This window comes from Lissotriton vulgaris, chromosome 9 (assembly GCF_964263255.1).
Source record: "Lissotriton vulgaris chromosome 9, aLisVul1.2, whole genome shotgun sequence".
In the NCBI taxonomy this organism is placed as follows: Eukaryota; Metazoa; Chordata; class Amphibia; order Caudata; family Salamandridae; genus Lissotriton; species Lissotriton vulgaris.
In genome coordinates, this window is record NC_141697.1 from 543,948,127 (window position 1) to 543,972,280 (window position 24,154).

At 49.6% G+C, this 24,154-nt stretch overlaps 1 protein-coding gene across 1 annotated transcript in view; it reads left to right on the forward strand.

Moving 5' to 3' along the window:
- Nucleotides 1–17,513: 17,513 nt before the first annotated feature.
- The window catches only part of CAPN1 (calpain 1), a 356,218-nt gene continuing 349,577 nt past the window's right edge, over nt 17,514–24,154 (forward strand). The window contains exon 1 of the mRNA XM_086938029.1: nt 17,514–17,643. The gene's annotated coding sequence lies outside the window, so the exon portion shown is untranslated. The remainder of the gene's footprint in view (nt 17,644–24,154) is intronic.

A 24,154-nucleotide genomic window follows, 5' to 3' on the forward strand; every position in this document is an offset into this window, starting at 1 on the left:
CCGGGAGAAAACACCCATCAGTGCCCGTCCCAAAACGGGGGCCGTCACTGTTCGGAGAGGGATGGCTTCCGGGTACCGTGTGGCATGGTCCACCAAGACCAGGATAAACCTGTTGCCCAGGGCTGTCTTGGGGTCCAGGGGCCCAACAATGTCAATACCCACCCGGTCAAAGGGGGTACTGACCACTGGAAAAGGTTGGAGGGGAGCCTTCTGCTTCCTTCCGCTTTTCCCACTTGCTTGGCAAGTGTGACAAGTCTTACAATGGATGTCTACATCCCTTCGCATCTGAGGCCAATAAAAATGGGTGACAAGCCTGTCATAGGTCTTGTCCTGCCCCAGATGTCCAGCTAACGGAACGTCATGAGCCAAACCCAGTAGGAAGGCTCTGAAGCGCTGGGGTACCACCAGCACACGGGCTGACCCAGGCTCAGCAGCCTTAGGCTCGCTATACAGGAGGTCGTTCTCCCAGTACACAAAATGTGACCCTGACTGATCACCTGAGGATTGGGCTGAGGCCTGCTGCCTCATACCCACAAGAGAGGGGCACACCTTCTGTTCGGCACAGAATTCCTCCCTGGAGGGACCACCATCCTGCTGCCAATGGGTCAGCTCGGGCAGGTCTCCCAGTTCGGCAATTTGTTCCCCTGTGGGCTCCAGGGCATCCCCCTCAGGGTCTACCTCCTTCTGGACCACGGGAACTACGGGGGCCGGTTTCCCACGCCTCCTGCCCCTTCTCTTCACAGCTGGGTCCTGGGACGTACTTTCAGGCTCCGGGACCCCATCAACACCCTTACTCGCTGTCATCGATCGAGTGGTTGCACACACCCACTCTGGCACACCCAACATTTTCAAGTGCGTCTCCCTCTCCACCTTAGCCCAAGGGGAGTCGTCTAAATCATTGCCCAGGAGACAATCGACAGGCATGGCGGGCCTCACAGCAACTTGAAGAGTACCTGAAACTCCCCCCCATTCAAAGGAAACCTGAGCTACCTCACACTCTTTCTGGGAGTTGTCAGCAGCTATCACAGGGTAGAATGCGTGGGGAACCACCTGCTCTCTGGACACCAAGTGACACTTGACAGCTGTCACACTCGCTCCGGTGTCTCTGAGAGCCTCCACTCTATGGCCATTAATGGTCACCCACTGCCTATATTTGCTAATGTTACTAGGCAGAGGGGGTGGAGGGACCATTTGCATGTCTCCTAGCGAGACCAGGGACATTTCTGCGGGACCCCTCCCACCAGGGACAACCATCTCCTCCCCTCCCAGGGCTACACTCGCCAACTGATGGGGAGGTGCACGCAGCGGTGCATCCGAATTCTTCTTGGGACACTGGGGGTCATAATACCGGTACCCCACCTGCCCACAACCGAAGCAGGTTAGGGGGCCCCTATGAACAGGTTTACCCGTCGGGGCCCCTGGCTTCTTCTCAGGGGGAGGCTGGGAACCTTTCCCTTGGTTCCCTTGGGGATTACTTTGGGGCCCTTTCTGGGACTCCTTCTGTTTACCCGTGTCCCCCCCACTCTTCTGCTGGGGACCCTGCCCACCTTTGGCTGAGTCTCCCACTGGACCCTTGTGGACCCTGGTACTGACCCAGCGGTCCGCCTAATCACCAAGTTTTCTAGGGTTAGATAGCTTGCTATCAATAAGGTGCTGATTTACAAAAGGGGGTGGTGATGAACAGAGTGTCTGAGTTAAACAGACCACTCTTACCCAGTCCAAAGATCAGGGCTTGATCCATCACCGTTATTTATCTCACTGCCCCATCCCAGCTCAGAACCTGGCTATATGCAAATCAGTCTGTCCCTGGCCCAGTGCATCATGGGAACAGGGCAGACTAAACTACCAAGCCAATTCTTCACCAGAAAGGAGACAAGCTACCGGGGACCGGTTTCTGGCATTTCAGCCTTCTTCGGCCCGGCTTGCTTGAATCCTGATGGAGCAGTGAGAAAGGGACTCATGTCTGAGTATACCCTGCCACACCTATAGTGGCCAAAAACGATTTACAAAAGGGGGTGGTGATGAACAGAGTGTCTGAGTTAAACAGACCACTCTTACCCAGTCCAAAGATCAGGGCTTGATCCATCACCGTTATTTATCTCACTGCCCCATCCCAGCTCAGAACCTGGCTAAATGCAAATCAGTCTGTCCCTGGCCCAGTGCATCATGGGAACAGGGCAGACTAAACTACCAAGCCAATTCTTCACCAGAAAGGAGACAAGCTACCGGGGACCGGTTTCTGGCATTTCAGCCTTCTTCGGCCCGGCTTGCTTGAATCCTGATGGAGCAGTGAGAAAGGGACTCATGTCTGAGTATACCCTGCCACACCTATAGTGGCCAAAAACGATTTACAAAAGGGGGTGGTGATGAACAGAGTGTCTGAGTTAAACAGACCACTCTTACCCAGTCCAAAGATCAGGGCTTGATCCATCACCGTTATTTATCTCACTGCCCCATCCCAGCTCAGAACCTGGCTATATGCAAATCAGTCTGTCCCTGGCCCAGTGCATCATGGGAACAGGGCAGACTAAACTACCAAGCCAATTCTTCACCAGAAAGGAGACAAGCTACCGGGGACCGGTTTCTGGCATTTCAGCCTTCTTCGGCCCGGCTTGCTTGAATCCTGATGGAGCAGTGAGAAAGGGACTCATGTCTGAGTATACCCTGCCACACCTATAGTGGCCAAAAACGATTTACAAAAGGGGGTGGTGATGAACAGAGTGTCTGAGTTAAACAGACCACTCTTACCCAGTCCAAAGATCAGGGCTTGATCCATCACCGTTATTTATCTCACTGCCCCATCCCAGCTCAGAACCTGGCTATATGCAAATCAGTCTGTCCCTGGCCCAGGGCATCATGGGAACAGGGCAGACTAAACTACCAAGCCAATTCTTCACCAGAAAGGAGACAAGCTACCGGGGACCGGTTTCTGGCATTTCAGCCTTCTTCGGCCCGGCTTGCTTGAATCCTGATGGAGCAGTGAGAAAGGGACTCATGTCTGAGTATACCCTGCCACACCTATAGTGGCCAAAAACGATTTACAAAAGGGGGTGGTGATGAACAGAGTGTCTGAGTTAAACAGACCACTCTTACCCAGTCCAAAGATCAGGGCTTGATCCATCACCGTTATTTATCTCACTGCCCCATCCCAGCTCAGAACCTGGCTATATGCAAATCAGTCTGTCCCTGGCACAGTGCATCATGGGAACAGGGCAGACTAAACTACCAAGCCAATTCTTCACCAGAAAGGAGACAAGCTACCGGGGACCGGTTTCTGGCATTTCAGCCTTCTTCGGCCCGGCTTGCTTGAATCCTGATGGAGCAGTGAGAAAGGGACTCATGTCTGAGTATACCCTGCCACACCTATAGTGGCCAAAAACGATTTACAAAAGGGGGTGGTGATGAACAGAGTGTCTGAGTTAAACAGACCACTCTTACCCAGTCCAAAGATCAGGGCTTGATCCATCACCGTTATTTATCTCACTGCCCCATCTCAGCTCAGAACCTGGCTATATGCAAATCAGTCTGTCCCTGGCCCAGTGCATCATGGGAACAGGGCAGACTAAACTACCAAGCCAATTCTTCACCAGAAAGGAGACAAGCTACCGGGGACCGGTTTCTGGCATTTCAGCCTTCTTTGGCCCGGCTTGCTTGAATCCTGATGGAGCAGTGAGAAAGGGACTCATGTCTGAGTATACCCTGCCACACCTATAGTGGCCAAAAACGATTTACAAAAGGGGGTGGTGATGAACAGAGTGTCTGAGTTAAACAGACCACTCTTACCCAGTCCAAAGATCAGGGCTTGATCCATCACCGTTATTTATCTCACTGCCCCATCCCAGCTCAGAACCTGGCTATATGCAAATCAGTCTGTCCCTGGCCCAGTGCATCATGGGAACAGGGCAGACTAAACTACCAAGCCAATTCTTCACCAGAAAGGAGACAAGCTACCGGGGACCGGTTTCTGGCATTTCAGCCTTCTTCGGCCCGGCTTGCTTGAATCCTGATGGAGCAGTGAGAAAGGGACTCATGTCTGAGTATACCCTGCCACACCTATAGTGGCCAAAAACGATTTACAAAAGGGGGTGGTGATGAACAGAGTGTCTGAGTTAAACAGACCACTCTTACCCAGTCCAAAGATCAGGGCTTGATCCATCACCGTTATTTATCTCACTGCCCCATCCCAGCTCAGAACCTGGCTATATGCAAATCAGTCTGTCCCTGGCCTCAATAAGGTGCTGGCACAGCTCTGGAAAACAGTTATTAGACAAATGCTCCCAAGCAAACACATCATAAAGAGCTTCATAACTTTTCACTTTGCTGCCCTTCACCCAACCATCCATGGCTCTGCAAAAATAAGATACATATTCAACCCACGTCGTACCAGGCAACTTCTTACATTCTCTAAAAGCTTGTCTGTACTTCTCGGGGGTTAGGCCATACCTAAACATTAAAGCATCTTTCATATGAGCATACGACATCCTATCCTCAACAGGCATGTCTAACAGGGTATCTCTCCCCTCATTCACAAAGCGACCCCACAACCCCGCTCCCCAATTCTTCTCAGGGACCTGGTGGGCCAAGAATGCTAACTCATACGCTTTAAACCACTGACCAATATCTTCGTTCCTATGATAATCTTTTATCACATCTTTAGGAAAATAAAACCTACTTTCTGCAGGCCCAGATGGGATGCTGCCACCAGAGGGATTCAATTCTAACTTCTTAGCTTGGATGTCCAACTCCCTCAACTTGGTATCACGCTCCAAAGCTAACTTCTCTCTTTCAAAATCTAACCTTTTGGTCTCCAAATCAGCTTCTCTTCTACCTCTTGCATTTTCTAACTCCAATTGCCCATTTATCTTTAGCCTTGCCATTTCCATGTTGTATGCACGCTCCTTCGCCCTTTCTTCTCGTTCTTCAGGGGAAAGACCTTTGGAGGAAACACTGCTTCCGGGAGAGGACTCAGGCCCATTCGCTGGCGCCTCCTCTTCCCCTTCCACTGGCGGTACCACCACCGGATCAGTGGGATCTCTGGCTTCTAACCAGGCCTCCAATGCTTTGAGATATGTTTCCTTAGCCTTGAGACCTTTGGTAGGAACTTTCAATTTCTTGCAAAAGAATTTCAGCTCCTCCAGTTTGTAGATGTTTATCTTCGCTCTGTCGAATTCCTCCTCAACAACAACAGGGGTAGTGACTCCGGTGTCCCTCATGGTCAAAACTGGCAGTGTTCAAAAAATCAAGCTTCAGAAAAGCGGAGAACCAAAAATGGAATCCTTCCAAGTAGATTGTGGCTGCGCTATGGTCTGCTTTCACTATGTAGCGCACACTAATCACTGCACATGGGTCATAAATGCAAAGTTCAAATCCTCACCGCTGACCCACCAATGTTAGAGCCGGCTGTCTCTAGTTGGCAGAGTTATACACTTCTGACAAATAGGGACACACCTTTTCTAGTCACGGCAAGGGGATCACACCCTTTGATAACCCCTGCTCACCCCCTCGGTAGCTTGGCAGAGCAGATAGGCTTATCTCGGAGGCTGTGCGTTAAGCATTTATGACCACATACAGTAATAAAGTGAATACACTACAAATGGACACGACACAGTAGTAATATAAAAATAAGTATTTTTATATAAGGCTTAGCACAAGACCAAATAACGACAAAAATATACACAATCTTGATAAATACTCTGGGAAGGGAAAAATAGTTCAAAGGTAGTTTCTTCTTTAGCACAAAGTCTTTCGTATCAAAGCAACTCTTCTTTCTGGAAACAAAGTTTCTTAGCAACAATGTAACCCACACGGGGCTACACGACGTCGAGGCAAAGTTAATCCAAAGGTTCGGCGTCGACCGCGAGGAGCGCTACGTCGAGCCCGGAGTCACACGGACCCCCAACAACACAGTACCTTGGAAAATGAAGCACACGATGATCAGCGGCGTCGAGCACTCCGGCGTCGCGTCTTCGGTGTCGATCAGGCCTCAGCAGGCGTCGTTGTCGATGATGCTGTTGCAAAGAGTGAGCAGCGCTCACGGCGTCGAGAGGGCACGAGGGCGATGCGGTCAGCAGCGGTGCCGACACGAGGTCCTTTGGAGCTGGAGCCAAACTCGCTACTCACTGGCGTTGCTGCTGGCGTCGATCGGGCCCGGCGGCCGGCGTCGAGGAAGCGGGACACTGGAGCCGTACTCACGATGTCGAGCTGGATTCGGCGACGTCCGTCGGCGTCGAGATTGCTGGCTCTTTCAGAGGTGCTGGACTCACAGGTTCCAGCAAATAGCACTTGTAGCAGATGAAGTCCTTTAGCCCTGTGACTTCAGCAGGAGACTGGCACTCTTCCAGTCCTTGGAGATTTTCTTAGCAAGCGTGAGAGTACACACACAGTTCCTCTCTCCTGGTTCCTTGGCAAAAATAAAGAAGCACTGCAGGATTCCCCCCAGCAAACAGCACACTGGCAGAAGGGGTAGGCAAGTCCTCAGATCAGCAGGCCTCTTGTCCTTGGTTACAGGGTTCCTTGTCAGAAGTGATCTGCTTTCTTGGTTCAGGGGTCCTTCTCTTATACCCCTTTTCGGCTTTGATCCCTTTGTCCATGCAGGGGAAGTTCCCAACATCCTGGGTCTGTTGTGGGTGGAGCCAGGCAGAAGCACCTGGCCTATTCATTGCGCAGGGCTGGGTCCTCAGACGCCCCGCAGGAGGTGGGGCCAGCATTGTCACTGGCAGGAGCAGAGCTATCGGCCTCCTGGCAGGAGGTGGGGCTAGGATCGTCCATGACAGGCACAGAGCCATCAGCCGCTTGGCAGGAGGTGGAGCCAGCATTGTATCAGGCAGGGCAGGCTATCAGCAACTACTCTCCCCCTACTCTCAACGCAAATGTCCCACTTATCCCACACTGACTCATCCAGACCTGTGGAGCCACCCAGCTCCTGTCACACACACGCAAGACCAGCAGAAACCAGAAATGGTTAGACAAGAAAATAGACACTTTCTAAAAGTGCTATTTTCAAACCCAGAGTCCAAAAACCATCCACACCAACGGATGCGTAATTAAACCCCGAGTTCAGGGATACCAAACTCGACATTGCACCATGCTCCCCGAGCCAACTAGGATCATAGCATTAATAATCCCGGCGGCCCATTCTAACTAATGGAGAGCAGGTTACCTCGCAATAGTGAAAGACGAAGATGGCTGTAATTCACTATTAGGACATGCCAACTTGGTCAGGCGTGTCCTACCTTATACTTACAATGCACCCTGCCCGTGGGCCTACCATAGGGGTGACTAACATGAAGTCAAGGGAAGGTTGGAGGGGCTGGCAAGTAGGTATACTTGCGCAGCCCGCGTGACAGCACTAGGCTGCACGTGGGTCTCGCAATGACCGACCCGTAGACATTCTTTTACGAGGCCGCTCTTGTGGGTGGCACAACACGTGCTGCAAGCCCACGAGCGGCATTTGTATTTACAAGCCCCGGCACTCCTGGTGCACTAGACTAGGGACTGATAGTAAACCAAATAAACCAAACATGGATACAATCGATACATCAATTTAACATAGGGAGCACTTGCGCTGTGGCACTGATCAGCAGTGGCACAGCGCCCAAAGCATATACCAGCAAAACATCGTAAAACAGTGGAGGCAAACAGAAAAAATGGAGGAGAGACTCAAGCCAATGATGTCAGATCTAACACGTGTCCCCTCCAGCTGAAATGTGGGGAGAACTACCCTTGACCTAGGGAGTCCTCTTCACTAAGGCGGAAAAATCTGGACAGACCATCAGCATTGGCGTGATCTGTACCAGGGCGGTGTTCCACCGTAAAGTCCATCCCCTGTAGGGAAATGGACCACCTCAACAGTTTTGGATTCTCACCCCTCATCTGCATCAGCCATCTGAGGGGCCTGTGGTCTGTCTGAACCCGGAAGTGAGTCCCAAACAGGTAGGGTCTTAGCTTCTTCAGCGCCCAGACCACAGCAAATGCTTCTCTCTCTATCGCACTCCACCTCGTTTCCCTGGGAAGTAACCTCCTACTGATGAAGGCTACAGGCAAGTCTCGGCCCTCTTCATTTACCTGAGCTAGAACAGCCCCCACGCCATGCTCTGAAGCGTCCGTCTGGACAATAAATTCTCTCGAGAAGTCGGGTGCCTGGAGTATAGGTGCTGTGCACATTGCAGTTTTCAGGGTGTCGAAGGCCGTTTGACAGGCATCAGTCCAGATCATGTTTTGTGGCTGCTTCCTGGAAGTCAGCCAAGTGAAGGGGTGCACAATGTTACCGTAATCCTTGACGAACCTCATGTAATAACCCGTGAGTCCTAAGAAGGCTCTCACCTGAGTTTGGGTTTTGGGCGGCGCCCAAGCCAGGATGGTATCAATCTTGGGTTGCAGGGGGGCAACCTTGCCGCTCCCTACTTGGTGCCCCAAGTATACCACCTAACCCTGCCCATTCTGGCACTTACTGGCTTTGATTGTGAGGCCTGCTCTGCGCAGGGCCAACAACACTTCCTGGAGGTGGCGCAAGTGTTCCTCCCAGCTGGCGCTGAACACTGCGATGTCGTCCAGGTAGGCGGCACTGAAATCCTCCAGTCCAGCCAAGACCTGGTTGACCAACCTCTGGAAGGTGGCAGGGGCATTCTTCATCCCAAAGGGCATCACCCGGAACTGGTATAGCCCATCTGGTGTGGAGAATGCGGACCTCTCCTTTGCCCCATCAGTCAAGGCGATCTGCCAGTACCCAGACGTTAGATCAAACGTACTAAGGTACCGGGCAGCCCCCTACCGATCTATGAGCTCATCAGCTCTGGGAATGGGGTGCGCGTCAGTCTTCGTGACCGAATTGAGTCATCGGTAATCCACACAGAACCGGATTTCCGGTGAAGCACCAGGCGCTGCAGCCTTCGGGACCAAGACCACTGGGCTGGCCCAAGGACTGCTAGAGGACTCAACCACCCCTAACGCAAACATCTTGGAGACCTCCTCCTTAATGTATGCTCGAACCTTGTCAGTCACCCTGTAAGCCTTGTGCTTCACAGGAGGGCTGTCTCCGGTGTCAACGTCATGGACACACCAATGAGTGACACCCGGAACCAAGGTAAACAGATCCGGGAATTGTCCCAACAGGTGGCGACAATCCTGTTTCTGCTCAAGGGTCAGTGTGTCAGAGAGGACCACACCATCCACTGACCCGTCTTGCTCTTTAGCACACAGGAGGTCAGGAAGAGGCTCACTCTCCTCCTCCATTCCAGCATCTGTAGCTAGGAGCATGCCCACTTCAGACCTTTCTAAGTGGGGCTTCAAACGGTTGACATACAGGACCCGCAAGGGGTTCCTGGGAGATTTCAAGTCCACCAAGTAGGTGACATCGCTCTTCCTCTCCACAACCTTAAACGGTCCAGTCCACCTGTCCTTGAGCGCACAAGGTTCCACAGGGGACATGACCCACACTTCTTGACCAGGCTGAAGCTCTACCAGAGTGGCATTCCGGCCGTACCATCGCTTCATCTCCTCCTGGCTGGCCTCCAGATTTGCCTGAGCAAGTTCTCTGAAGCGCCGAGTCTGGTTCCGAAAGGCCAGCATGTAGCTGTATATATCCTGGGGAGGTTTCCTGGGAGATTGCTCCCAGCCTTCCTTGACCAGACTCAAAGGCCCTCTTACCGGGTGACCGTACAAAAGCTCAAAGGGGCTGAACCCTAGAGACTTCTGCGGCACCTCTCGGTAAGCAAACAATAGGCATGGCAAGAGGACATCCCATTTCCGCCTCATTGGTTTTTCAAGTCCCATGATCATGCCTTTAAGGGTCCGGTTGAATCTCTCAACCAGCCCATTCCCTTGAGGGTGGTAAGGAGTGGTGAACTTGTAGGTTACCCCACACTCCTTCCACAGAGACTTCATATAGTTCGAAATGAAGTTGGTGCCCCGGTCTGACACCACCTCTCTGGGGAACCCCATCCGGGAGAAAACACCCATTAGTGCCGTCCCACCACGGGGGCCGTCACTGTTCGGAGAGGGATGGCTTCCGGGTACCGTGTGGCATGGTCCACCAAGACCAAGATAAACCTGTTGCCCAGGGCTGTCTTGGGGTCCAGGGGCCCAACAATGTCAATACCCACCCGGTCAAAGGGGGTACTGACCACTGGAAAAGGTTGGAGGGGAGCCTTCTGCTTCCTTCCGCTTTTCCCACTTGCTTGGCAAGTGTGACAAGTCTTACAATGGATGTCTACATCCCTTCACATCTGAGGCCAATAAAAATGGGTGACAAGCCTGTCATAGGTCTTGTCCTGCCCCAGATGTCCAGCTAACGGAACGTCATGAGCCAAACCCAGTAGGAAGGCTCTGAAGCGCTGGGGTACCACCAGCACACGGGCTGACCCAGGCTCAGCAGCCTTAGGCTCGCTATACAGGAGGTCGTTCTCCCAGTACACAAAATGTGACCCTGACTGATCACCTGAGGATTGGGCTGAGGCCTGCTGCCTCATACCTACAAGAGAGGGGTACACCTTCTGTTCGGCACAGAATTCCTCCCTGGAGGGACCACCATCCTGCTGCCAATGGGTCAGCTCGGGCAGGTCTCCCAGTTCGGCAATTTGTTCCCCTGTGGGCTCCAGGGCATCCCCCTCAGGGTCTACCTCCTCCTGGACCACGGGAACTACGGGGGCCGGTTTCCCGCGCCTCCTGCCCCTTCTCTTCACAGCTGGGTCCTGGGCCGTACTTTCAGGCTCCGGGACCCCATCAACACCCTTACTCGCTGTCATCGATCGAGTGGTTGCACACACCCACTCTGGCACACCCAACATTTTCAAGTGCGTCTCCCTCTCCACCTTAGCCCAAGGGGAGTCTTCTAAATCATTGCCCAGGAGACAATCGACAGGCATGGCGGGCCTCACAGCAACTTGAAGAGTACCTGAAACTCCCCCCCATTCAAAGGAAACCTGAGCTACCTCACACTCTTTCTGGGAGTTGTCAGCAGCTATCACAGGGTAGAATGCGTGGGAAACCACCTGCTCTCTGGACACCAAGTGACACTTGACAGCTGTCGCACTCGCTCCGGTATCTCTGAGAGCCTCCACTCTATGGCCATTAATGGTCACCCACTGCCTATATTTGCTAATGTTACTAGGCAGAGGGGGTGGAGGGACCATTTGCATGTCTCCTAGCGAGACCAGGGACATTTCTGCGGGACCCCTCCCACCAGGGACAACCATCTCCTCCCCTCCCAGGGCTACACTCGCCAACTGACGGGGAGGTGCACGCAGCGGTGCATCCGAATTCTTCTTGGGACACTGGGGGTCATAATACCGGTACCCCACCTGCCCACAACCGTAGCAGGTTAGGGGGCCCCTATGAACAGGTTTACCCGTCGGGGCCCCTGGCTTCTTCTCAGGGGGAGGCTGGGAACCTTTCCCTTGGTTCCCTTGGGGATTACTTTGGGGCCCTTTCTGGGACTCCTTCTGTTTACCCTTGTCCCCCCCACTCTTCTGCTGGGGACCCTGCCCACCTTTGGCTGAGTCTCCCACTGGACCCTTGTGGACCCTGGTACTGACCCAGCGGTCCGCCTCCTCAGCAAGTTTTCTAGGGTTAGATAGCTTGCTATCAATAAGGTGCTGGCGCAGCTCTGGAAAACAGTTATTAGACAAATGCTCCCAAGCAAACAAATCATAAAGAGCTTCATAACTTTCCACTTTGCTGCCCTTCACCCATCCATCCATGGCTCTGCAAAAATAAGACACATATTCAACCCACGTCGTACCAGGCAACTTCTTACTTTCTCTAAAAGCTTGTCTGTACTTCTCAGGGGTTAGGCCATACCGCAACATTAAAGCATCTTTCATATGAGCATACGACATCCTATCCTCAACAGGCATGTCTAACAGGGTATCTCTCCCCTCATTCACAAAGCGACCCCACAACCCCGCTTCCCAATTCTTCTCAGGGACCTGGTGGGCCAACAATGCTAACTCATACGCTTTAAACCACTGACCAATATTTTCGTTCCTATGATAATCTTTTATCACATCTTTAGGAAAATAAAACCTACTTTCTGCAGGCCCAGATGGGATGCTGCCACCAGAGGGATTCAATTCTAACTTCTTAGCTTGGATGTCCAACTCCCTCAACTTGGTATCACGCTCCAAAGCTAACTTCTCTCTTTCAAAATCTAACCTTTTGGTCTCCAAATCAGCTTCTCTTCTACCTCTTGCATTTTCTAACTCCAACTGCCCATTTATCTTTAGCCTTGCCATTTCCATGTTGTATGCACGCTCCTTCGCCCTTTCTTCTCGTTCTTCAGGGGAAAGACCTTTGGAGGAAACACTGCTTCCGGGAGAGGACTCAGGCCCATTTGCTGGCGCCTCCTCTTCCCCTTCCACTGGCGGTACCACCACCGGATCAGTGGGATCTCTGGATTCTAACCAGGCCTCCAATGCTTTGAGATGTGTTTCCTTAGCCTTGAGACCTTTGGTAGGAACTTTCAATTTCTTGCAAAAGAATTTCAGCTCCTCCAGTTTGTAGACGTTTATCTTCGCTCTGTCGAATTCCTCCTCAACAACAACAGGGGTAGTGACTCCGGTGTCACTCATGGTCAAAACTGGCAGTGTTCAAAAAATCAAGCTTCAGAAAAGCGGAGAACCAAAAATGGAATCCTTCCAAGTAGATTGTGGCTGCGCTATGGTCTGCTTTCACTATGTAGCGCGCACTAATCACTGCACATGGGTCATAAATGCAAAGTTCAAATCCTCACCGCTGACCCACCAATGTTAGCGCCGGCTGTCTCTAGTTGGCAGAGGTATACACTTCTGACAAATAGGGACACACCTTTCCCTTTGATAACCCCTGCTCACCCCCTCGGTAGCTTGGCAGAGCAGATAGGCTTATCTCGGAGGCTGTGCGTTAAGCATTTATGACCACATACAGTAATAAAGTGCATACACTACAAATGGACACGACACAGTAGTATTATAAAAATAAGTATTTTTATATAAGGCTTAGCACAAGACCAAATAACGACAAAAATATACACAATCTTGATAAATACTCTGGGAAGGGAAAAATAGTTCAAAGGTAGTTTCTTCTTTAGCACAAAGTCTTTCGTATCAAAGCAACTCTTCTTTCTGGAAACAAAGTTTCTTAGCAACAATGTAACCCACACTGGGCTACACGACGTCGAGGCAAAGTAAATCCAAAAGTTCGGCGTCGACCGCGAGGAGCGCTACGTCGAGCCCGGAGTCACGCGGACCCCCAACAACACAGTACCTTGGAAAATGAAGCACACGATGATCAGCGGCGTCGAGCACTCCGGCGTCGCGTCTTCGGTGTCGATCAGGCCTCAGCAGGCGTCGTTGTCGATGATGCTGTTGCAAAGAGTGAGCAGCGCTCACGGCGTCGAGAGGGCACGAGGGCGATGCGGTCAGCAGCGGTGCCGACACGAGGTCCTTTGGAGCTGGAGCCGAACTCGCTACTCACTGGCGTTGCTGCTGGCGTCGATCGGGCCCGGCGGCCGGCGTCGAGGAAGCGGGACACTGGAGCCGTACTCACGATGTCGAGCTGGATTCGGCGACGTCCGTCGGCGTCGAGATTGCTGGCTCTTTCAGAGGTGCTGGACTCACAGGTTCCAGCAAATAGCACTTGTAGCAGATGAAGTCCTTTAGCCCTGTGACTTCAGCAGGAGACTGGCACTCTTCCAGTCCTTGGAGATTTTCTTAGCAAGCGTGAGAGTACACACACAGTTCCTCTCTCCTGGTTCCTTGGCAAAAATAAAGAAGCACTGCAGGATTCCCCCCAGCAAACAGCACACTGGCAGAAGGGGTAGGCAAGTCCTCAGATCAGCAGGCCTCTTGTCCTTGGTTACAGGGTTCCTTGTCAGAAGTGATCTGCTTTCTTGGTTCAGGGGTCCTTCTCTTATACCCCTTTTCGGCTTTGATCCCGTTGTCCATGCAGGGGAAGTTCCCAACATCCTGGGTCTGTTGTGGGTGGAGCCAGGCAGAAGCACCTGGCCTATTCATTGCGCAGGGCTGGGTCCTCAGACGCCCCGCAGGATGTGGGGCCAGCATTGTCACTGGCAGGAGCAGAGCTATCGGCCTCCTGGCAGGAGGTGGGGCTAGGATCGTCCATGGCAGGCACAGAGCCATCAGCCGCTTGGCAGGAGGTGGAGCCAGCATTGTATCAGGCAGGGCAGGCTATCAGCAACTACTCTCCCCCTACTCTCAACGCAAATGTCCCACTTATCCCACACTGACTCATCCAGACCTGTGGAGCCACCCAGCTCCTGTCACACACACGCAAGACCAGCAGAAACCAGAAATGGCTAGACAAGAAAATAGACACTTTCTAAAAGTGCTATTTTCAAACCCAGAGTCCAAAAACCATCCACACCAACGGATGCGTAATTAAACCCCGAGTTCAGGGATACCAAACTCGACATTGCACCATGCTCCCCGAGCCAACTAGGATCATAGCATTAATAATCCCGGCGGCCCATTCTAACTAATGGAGAGCAGGTTACCTCGCAATAGTGAAAGACGAAAATGGCTGTAATTCACTATTAGGACATGCCAACTTGGTCAGGCGTGTCCTACCTTATACTTACAATGCACCCTGCCCGTGGGCCTACCATAGGCGTGACTAACATGAAGTCAAGGGAAGGTTGGAGGGGCTGGCAAGTAGGTATACACTAGTAGTGCACTAGGCTGCACGTGGGTCTCGCAATGACCGACCCGTAGACATTCTTTTACGAGGCCGCTCTTGTGGGTGGCACAACATGTGCTGCAAGCCCACGAGCGGTATTTGTATTTACAAGCCCCGGCACTCCTGGTGCACTAGACTAGGGACTGATAGTAAACCAAATAAACCAAACATGGATACAATCAATACATCAATTTAACATAGGGAGCACTTGCGATGTGGCACTGATCAGCAGTGGCACAGCGCCCAAAGCATATACCAGCAAAACATCGTAAAACAGTGGAGGCAAACAGAAAAAATGGAGGAGAGACTCAAGCCAATGATGTCAGGTCTAACAGTATGTAGTCAGTCTCCTCAGCGCACCTCCGAGGGTTGTGTGGACTGAGGCTCCCCTGTCAGGGCCTGTATCTGCAGAATAAACGATTGAACCTTCTCCATTGCCGACTGACCTATTATTTATGAATAAGGCATATGGGCTATTGGTGAGTATAGTCCATTAGTATAATATTTTGGTTCCTTCAGTAGCTTTTCTTTCTCACTGAAGTTTCTGTTTTGTAGTGTTTCAAGAGCTATATAAATACAGTACTAAAAAGAACAACCACCTAAGAATAAAATACATTTAGGGGTATAAACAAGAACATATTACCCATGATGCATGAAACACATTCAGAGGAGTAATAAAGAGAAACAAATGATGCATTGGAGTAGTGGAGAAGTGTGGCTCAATGGTTAGAGCGGCAGACCCTGATGCAGAGGTCTAGCCCGGGACCAGGGTTCAATTCCCCGCCTCGGCGGGTCTTGGGCTCAAAATTCCACGGACCTGATAATTGCCTATTCTAATCATATACTCCCACTCTGCAACTCTGGGCAATAGCTTGCTTAATCTCCACAATGGCCCCCACAACGCTAAGGATGCCTGGCCTTCCCCTTGGGGGTGCCCAGGAGTGGATGCCTCACAGGGAGAGCCAGGATGGGTTCCACAGCGGTATTCGTACAAGCGCCTTGAGACCCTTGTGGGTGACTAGTGCGCTATACAATTATCAATTTACAGTTGCAATCTTGGCATTATCACACACCACTTTGTAAATATGTTTCTGCAATAAACTTGTCAGTTCGTACAAAGCACCTCGGATACTTTCTGCACCGCATTACAATGCTCAGGTCTTAGTAAATCACTCCATAATTTCTGAAGCTGCCAGACTTTGCAAGAAAACTAGACAATAAACCGGATCACCTTAGGAGAATTCACAGCTTCGGCAGAAAACATGCCATATATATTGCATCCTGGAATCAGATTTGAAATCATTTTCAAGTAGTCATATGGACTCCCCTCTTCCGACCCTCTACATGACCCCATACCCAAAGACGTTTTAAGGCATGGGCAAAGTGAGCTTTGGCCCAGGGCCCCAGCAGTGGCGGCTCCTCAAGGGAGTGCTGTGGGGCAGGGTCGTGGGTAGTAAACTCCAGAATTGGGCCGAACAGAGTTGAGTAAAGAAATAAATATTTAAAACGAATTACATTGCGCGCGCAATGTAATTCGTTTCGTTTATTTATTTCTTTACTCAACTTTGTTTGGCCCAATTCTGGAGTTTACTACCCCCACCCTGCCCCTCCCCTCTCCGCCCCACCTCACCACCCGCAGCACTCCCTCGAGGAGCCACCACTGTGCCCCAGCCTTTCAGGGAAGCCCCCTGATACAGCCAGCACGATTCTGCAGAGTCTAGCCCTGATGACCTTGAATAATTCTTAAACAGATTGTTTAAATACTATTAATTATTCCCTTCATTTAGTTTCAATGTGGATGAAGTATGAGCCTATTACAGACATTTTGTAGAGAAATGTTCTGTTTATGTTTCATGCAACATCCCTAAAAGAAGGTTTCTTTTAGAGCAAAGCAGGACTTCGCACATGAGAAATGGGAGGGTGCCACTGAGATTATATGCAGTGATATCAGTGAGCTGCTGCTGGGTTAGAAAATTGAAAACACACATCACTATCCCTGAATTTTAGATGTAAACAGATTTATAATTTGGCCCAGTGTGCTTGTGTTCTGTCAGTGACCTGGCAAAAGAAGGCATGAAAGAGCTGAAACTGGATCATAAATTCAAAACTGGGGCTCCCCAATATACGTTTGACCCAGGGCCCCCAAAATCCTTAAGATGTCCCTGCCTATACCTTTAAAAATTAGCTTAAAATTCTTCTTTGAAAGACACTTGGGATAAATCTATGATCTCACAAACACTGTCGAATGTTTCTCCCTTTTCCTGTTCTTTATCTGAAATATATTCTCGCATGTTTGCTGATAATGGTACTGCTGTAAAGCGCTCGGGTGCCCTGAGGCCATCTTCCTGCTACATAAAAAACACCAAAATTAAACAATGAAAGGTGAACACTTTGACCCCACTGTACTGTTGTATCAAGAAAGAGCGGCAACAATGTTCCAGCCGTCCTGTTCTGCCATTGTTAGCTTCGTGCAGTGTACTACCTTTGCATAACGTATCATGTCAATAAAGTTAATTTGAATCATGTGCCTGCGCCTGGAGAAGAGGCGGCGAGAGGTGCGGCCCAGACGCGCCGAGCACAAGGCTTCAGACAGCTCGGGCGGGGCCTCGGGAGGAGGCGGAGACTGTCTGGCTGGTCACGGAGAGGGGTGGGTCGGGCGCTTGGAGGCGAGGGTGTGTCTGTTTGCCGCACCTTGGGGAGGCGCCGTGAGGGCCGCTGCATACGCATGCCGGGCCGGGCCGGGCCTGACCTGGGGCGGGTCTGTGATAGACTGAGGAGGGCAGGGTCGGAGCTGCCGAGGGCTGGCCTTGGCACCAAGGAGGCTGAAAACCGGGCTGGGCCAGGGGAGGGATAAGGAGCGAGGAAGAGTGGGCGAGCCCTGGAGTGCAGCCGCAGCAGCAGCAGTGAACTTGTGTGCGGGGAGAGAGAGCCGCAGTGCCAGCTGACAGGAACCGCCTGAGGATAGCAGCCTAGGTGAGTGCGTGCTCCCCCTGCTCCGTAGAGACGGAGAGGGAACACACCCGCCTAGAGAGTGGGAAGGCACATGTCCAAAATTGAGCCTAGGCTGTGTGTGTGGTTTGAAGGAGAGGGGACTGGTAAATATCCCGCATAATTTGGGAAAAGAGTAAATGTCCTGCAAATAAAAGCCGAATGTATTCCTTTTCAGCACTCGGTCGGCTGTCTCGGGGTCCGCTGCCGTGCTGTGTGGGATGTTTCCGACAGGCTCGTCTTCCGTAAACACTTAAAAACCGTTACTCCGCCCAACCTCTCCCTGCTGCCGATAAAATCATCCCTACACTCTTCATATTCTTCACTAAACAATGCAAGTCATTTATAACGTCTCGAAGAGGAAATGTATGACGAAAATGCGCTTTATGAAACTCTCACGAGACATCCTGCATAAAGTAGTCTGCACAGCTGTAGGCCTTGGAGGTGTCTTCGCTGGCGGTAGCTGGGGCTTGTTTACTACTAAAAGATGCGTGCATTATGTCCTGCAGATCGGGGATTAGTGTGCAAGCCCTGCAGAAAGTGTACTGATATAAACGTCGCAGATGGGGGCGAGTATAGAAGTACTGAAAGTGAGGAAAGTTATAGAGTGATTTATGCACGCAACTCATTCAGAGCCCCTGGAATTATGTGGCAGTGGAGCCCCAAATTATACGGCAGAGTTAATTGAAGTAGGCGGCAAGAAAAGTCAAGTTATGCTGCATAATGGGGCATTTTGATGGCACGACTTTATTTTTTTTTTTAAATATTTCACCTGGTAATACTGTCTGGGCAAAGATTTCACCTCAGTAGTACCAGTTTAACAACCAAATACAGAAAAGAGCAACTGAGCGATGACCAGTTAACCTTTGTGAAGGACCTTCCATTGCATGCAAACATGTTGCACCTTTTTAGTAACTTTTTAAGTCATTTGAGCTAGAAACATTTTTTGTTGTTAAATTCTGCAGATTATGCAGCAAATGGTGGATTATGTGGCAAATGCGACAGATCTATAACTGTGTGGAAAAAAGCCCCGGCTGCAGAATTGCTTAATTCCAGTGGCCCTGATTTTATTGAAGGGATGTAAAGCCTGCATCCTGCAGTAGTAGCACCAGGGTGTAATGTACTCCACAAAACGCGGTATGGTTAATATCCTACAGAAGGAGAAGTTTGGGACAGGGTGATAATCGCTCTCAAGTTGTTCCAGGTCAAATGTGACGAGCATCCAGTCGCGTGTTTTTCTATGTATTCATGGGCCTGTAGTCCAGAATTTGTTCAGTGAAACCAAAATCTACAAGCAACTGAATGCAAAGCACAGGACAGGATCATATGAGCAACTCACACCTAGCATGAGACCTGAGGAGTCGTGGGTGCATTGCCAGCTGTACTAGCTAGGCCAGTACACTGCACACATAACCAGGTTTGGGGTCCTGCAGTAAGACTGCTCTGATGAATATCTGGTCTATAGCAAGGGGCTGTACAAAGACATACCATGCAGAAAAGTGGCATGGAAGAAATTGGATTATTATTTCGAGTAGGTGATTTACCACTTGAAGTAGTAATTACAACCATTGTCAGGGTGAACGCTTAAAGATACTAAATTAACCTGAACTCAACCACCTGATCGCTATGGCAGAGAGCAGGCATGCTTAACTTGTGGGCAATGTGTAAAATATTTATGCAGTACCAAAAGAATAATAAGTCAAAATTAAAAAGAATAAAAATACCAAACTAAATTAGAAGAGTAGAGTACAATGTAATAATCAAAATGCAAAACTCCAGTGTGGGGAACCAGAGAGATGGGTTTTCAAAAGGTATAAAGTTATAAGTACAAATAGAACTATAAAGCGCCAATGATAGTTAATGGTCTCAATAGACCGTGACCTAGGTGCAAATGAAGGATGGAGGTCGGGTTGATGCACAAACCAGGTTCGTTGTGTTCAAAGATTTTACCTTCCTACTTACTACTTGAAGGCCTATTTCACCACAGGCCTACACTTCTAAAGCCCCCTCCCCCCCGGACCAGCACTTAGAGGCTCACAGGGTGTCGGGCAAAGGCCAGCAGCTGGGTCTAGTCCAGGTTCAGTTGCCATTGGCCCGCTCAGTACTTCCAGGAAACAACAGCAGGGTCCAGTTACCACTGATCAGCTCGGTACTTCCAGGAAAAGGCCTCTTGTATCCCTGTAGCTTGAACAGGAGTCCAGTCTTATGACCCTTGAAATACAATTATTTGTCCTAGGTCAAGCGGAGCAGGTCCAGTCCTTTGAGGCTTCTCTCAAGTCACAAAAAGCAGGCCCAATCCTCTTCTGATTTTCCTGCATTTCTAAGAAGTGTTCCGAAGTAGGTGCCTTGTTTATGCCTGGCATTAGCTAGTGGGTCATAATGACTCCTGAGCATGCCCTAACCAATGGGGTAAAAGTTCCTCTGAGTAACCCTGACCTTTTTGGGTATTTTCAAGATGGAAAAGTGTTCGGCCACCATAAACTTGGCCTCTGAAAAGTGTGTGTGTACGTGTACTATCATATTCCTAATGTCCTCCCATATGCAACACTAAAATTCAGATTGAGGTAGCCCGGTACCCACAATAAACCCAGAAGTCTGGTAGGAAAAAACAGAGTCCTTAAGCTACTAGACATTGGATCCACAAGAATTGTCTTTACATCCTGTTGTCTTCCCTTTCAAGTGTGCCCCAATAGGTATATGTAAACTAAAAGACACAAGTCTAGTAGGACAAAAGCAGATCCACTAGAACTGCCTTTGTTATCCTGTTTTCTCCTCTCTTCTTTCAAGTGGGTCTCAAGGGCTACATGTAAACACAGCAGACCTGCCAAGCAGAATATGGCACTGTCGTGTCAAAAAGGATGCCCACCCTGCATATTCTTTGGAGTTCATTGGAGTCATCTATGCCCATTTAGGTCAGCCTATTGTTTGCTCCTGTGAGGCAGTTCACATTTATTCAGTGGATGGAAGCTGGCATGGGGCTTCAGGGAGGAAAAGGGTAACTTTCTAAAAGTTACTTGTTTTTAAAATGTGTCAAAACTCTTACTTCACAATTGAATTGGATTTTTAATTATTATTAAAAATAGTGGTTTAATTCTTTTTCTGGCTAATTTCTTCCTGAGATGCACAATTCACGTTTTAATCCGTACTCTGGTTTTCTATACTGAAGAGCAGGGGCTACTGCATTGAAATTAGCTTTTGGGTTCTAGTCACTGTAACAACATGTTAACATTACATTTCTACATGTCCCACTATTAAACACCATGCACCCTGCAATGTGGGCTACAAGTCCTATGTGGCAGTGATGTATTAATATTTAAAAAGACAGTATTTACCGGCATACAAAGGTTTATTTTGACATGTTGCAGTACATGTTTTGCACAGTTACAGTCTGGCTACAGTGGTAGGCCTGCATCCATGTTTGCACTGCAACTATAGTGGATGGCACAATATGTGTTTCAGTCCACCAGTGGCATTAACATTCCTGGCCTTTGGGCACATGTTATACCATGATCTAGGGGCTTGTATGTAAGTTAAATATACCAATTAGGAGTATGCCAATTCTTCCATATCTAAAGGCACATGCACTTTACTACTGGCTAGAAGGGGTAAAGTGCACAGATTACCAAAGTTAGCAAAATTATGGGGTCCAGTAAAAGGTAAAAAATCAGGTGACCACTCAGAAAGGGGGGATTTTCTACGCTGTCCTTCCATTTTCCTTGTCCAGCTTTCATGCCAATCCAAGACCTTCTCCTAGTGTGAAATCTCATGGTACTAAGAAAAAATATCATGTGCCTGACTAAGAGTTTCGGGTTAAGGAATGCTACGTGGAGAAAAACATGAGTAAAATGTTATGACATTGCAGTATTTTGTTTACATAAAATGAAGAATCACTTTAAACAATATTGACATTGCCCATTGTTTTGTGTTTGTATAGTGAAAAGATGCTCACAAACCTGACAGAACAGGTTCACAATAGGCTAGGGGCCTCCAACCTTTTCTGTAGTGAGTGCTACTTCTGATCAATGAAAATCATTGTGAGCTACTGAAGGCTAAGCAACTCGCGCATAGTTACTAGACATCCCCAGCATCATAGACTTTAAGCCCAATGTCTATAGATCCAGAAGCTATGGTTTGAACAAAAAACTTTGACCAGTGGCTTTATGAAAGGGCTGTCGTGTGTCAGTGAGGGCATGGCCTTTGGGGCTGTATGAACATGTGTGCATATGAAAGGGATGTATGTGTGACTGAGAGCCTGTTTTGTATGTGATTGAGGCGTAGGTACATGCCTTTCACCATATGTCACAGTTACACGTGTAACACAAATATAAATCCATATTTTTTAAATGGGAGAAATTTAAAGTGCAAAAAAATGTTCTGCAAAAATGTTCAGAATCTGGAAAATTTTTCTGCTCTTTAAATTTCTCCTACTTAAAAACATTGTTGTATTTTTTTTATTTCAAAGGATTTTATTAGAAGATTATTGTATATACAGTACCGATACAGTGAGGGCAATACAGGTAAGCTTCAAACGCCGTTGGGGTTACAGTAGGCGTATCGTCTAACATGAATGGTCGGATATACAGATGGTCGGTGATTGGTATCTTGGCGTATCCTGCTGTGGTGTACTCTTGTATTACCCTCGAAGAGAGAAGGGCGAAAGTGGGAAGGAAGAGAGAAAGAGAGGAGAGGGGGTGGGGGGGAGGAACATGGCTGTATTTTTCAATTATAAATATGGCGCCATGTCTGCCAGCCACAGGGAGCAAGATGCCGGTTGTGTGGAAAGGCGACACTTTTTGTAATGGGAGAAAATTACACTGAAAACTTCTTGTTCATATGGATTCCATAAAACTCATCACTTACATTTTCTCCCATTGTGCCTTTCCACACAGCAGGCATCTTGCGCCCAGTGGCTGGTAGACATGATGCCAAATTTATGACAAATAATGCAGCTATTTGTTTAGATGGGAGGATTTCAAAGTGAAGAAACGGGCTTCATAAAACATTAAGACATAATTGGCTTAATTTACAGAGGAGAAACACAATAAAACTAAATGTTTCATAGAAATATGAAAGTCACAGGAGAAAAACAAGAGAGAAGTAAGTAGGAGAGGGAAAAGAAGCAAAAATGCAAATGACCTCGGATAACCTCTTTCCGGATCTTATCCTGCACTACAGTCGTATGCTGCAAGACGGAAGGTTGATTTTTGCACGTCCCGACACCCTGAAAGTCCCCCACCGGGATGCGGAAACCATATGAAAAACCGTTCCGCAGCACCCCAGCAGAAGTACGATCTGGGTATTCGCTGAGCCAGGGAATCATCGCCAAGGTATCAATCGGGGTTGGTAAAGGCGCCCCTCGGACTACATTAGACCTGTTTGGCGCCTCCTCTACCCCCATTCTCACCCGTTCTGGCTCTGCACGAGGACTCAGGATGGGGTGCCCCGCAACCACTACATTCGTGCTTGAACTTACACGATCCCGGGGGCCTAGTACATTTACCTTTGTTGAAATTGAAACAGAAACCCTTCTTCCCTGCATTGCCGGCGGGTCTCGGATAATCGTCGGTACCCGTACCCGACCGAAAGGGCGTCCCCCCATATTGGCGGGAGGATTCACCAACAGTACTCCCCACCAACGGCATTTTCAACATCCCTGACTCTTTCATTTTATCCCATGTCAAAGAATCATAACAGTCCCAGGTTAAACTTTTGTTATGCTCCATCGCTTTCCTGAAAAGGTTGTCATAACAGAACCATTGGTTACCTTGGTGCGATGTCGAGTACCCCATAATTCGTGACTGATATACTGGAAACTCAGGGAGCAATTCAGGCCTACGTTCCCCCAAAATTGACGTAAAAATTCCCCATGCATTGCCCCAGTTGCCAATATTCTCATTCACTTTAAATGCGGCCATTTTTGCGCGCCAAACACTTGGATGCATCAGATCCTTTTGACTCTTAACAGTTTCAACCTCATAATGATCAACGAGCAAGGAGAAAATGTTTACATATTCCCCCGCCCAAATCTTCTCCTTTATTGCCAAAGGAACATGTTGCCCCAATTTTTCTCTACGAGAGGGTGTTGACTCATCCCTCGCGATCGGCAATGGCCGCTTACCTGCACCGAACGCTGCTTCCGCCACTCGTGGCTTGTCTATCACCGCAGCCGGCGCGGGTACCTTGGCTGTATCACGTTTCTCGCGCAACTGTTTCATCAGTGCTTGCGCTTCGGCAGCCGTGGCGCCCTCGCTACTGTCCCCCAACCACGCTGCTAACTGTGCCGCCAACTCGGGAGGCATATCCTCAGTGGATGTCGGGGTGACTACGACGGGAATCGGATTCCCTTCCTTCGGTACCGGGGCCGGTACCGGGGCTGGCGCCTCGAGCGGGGAACACGGGACCGGGACGTCTCCCCCGGCTGGCCCCCTTCTCGGCCTCTTTGGCTTCCCTCCAGCCGGTGGACGCCCCGATCCCTCCTCCCCGTCTCGTTCCGCCA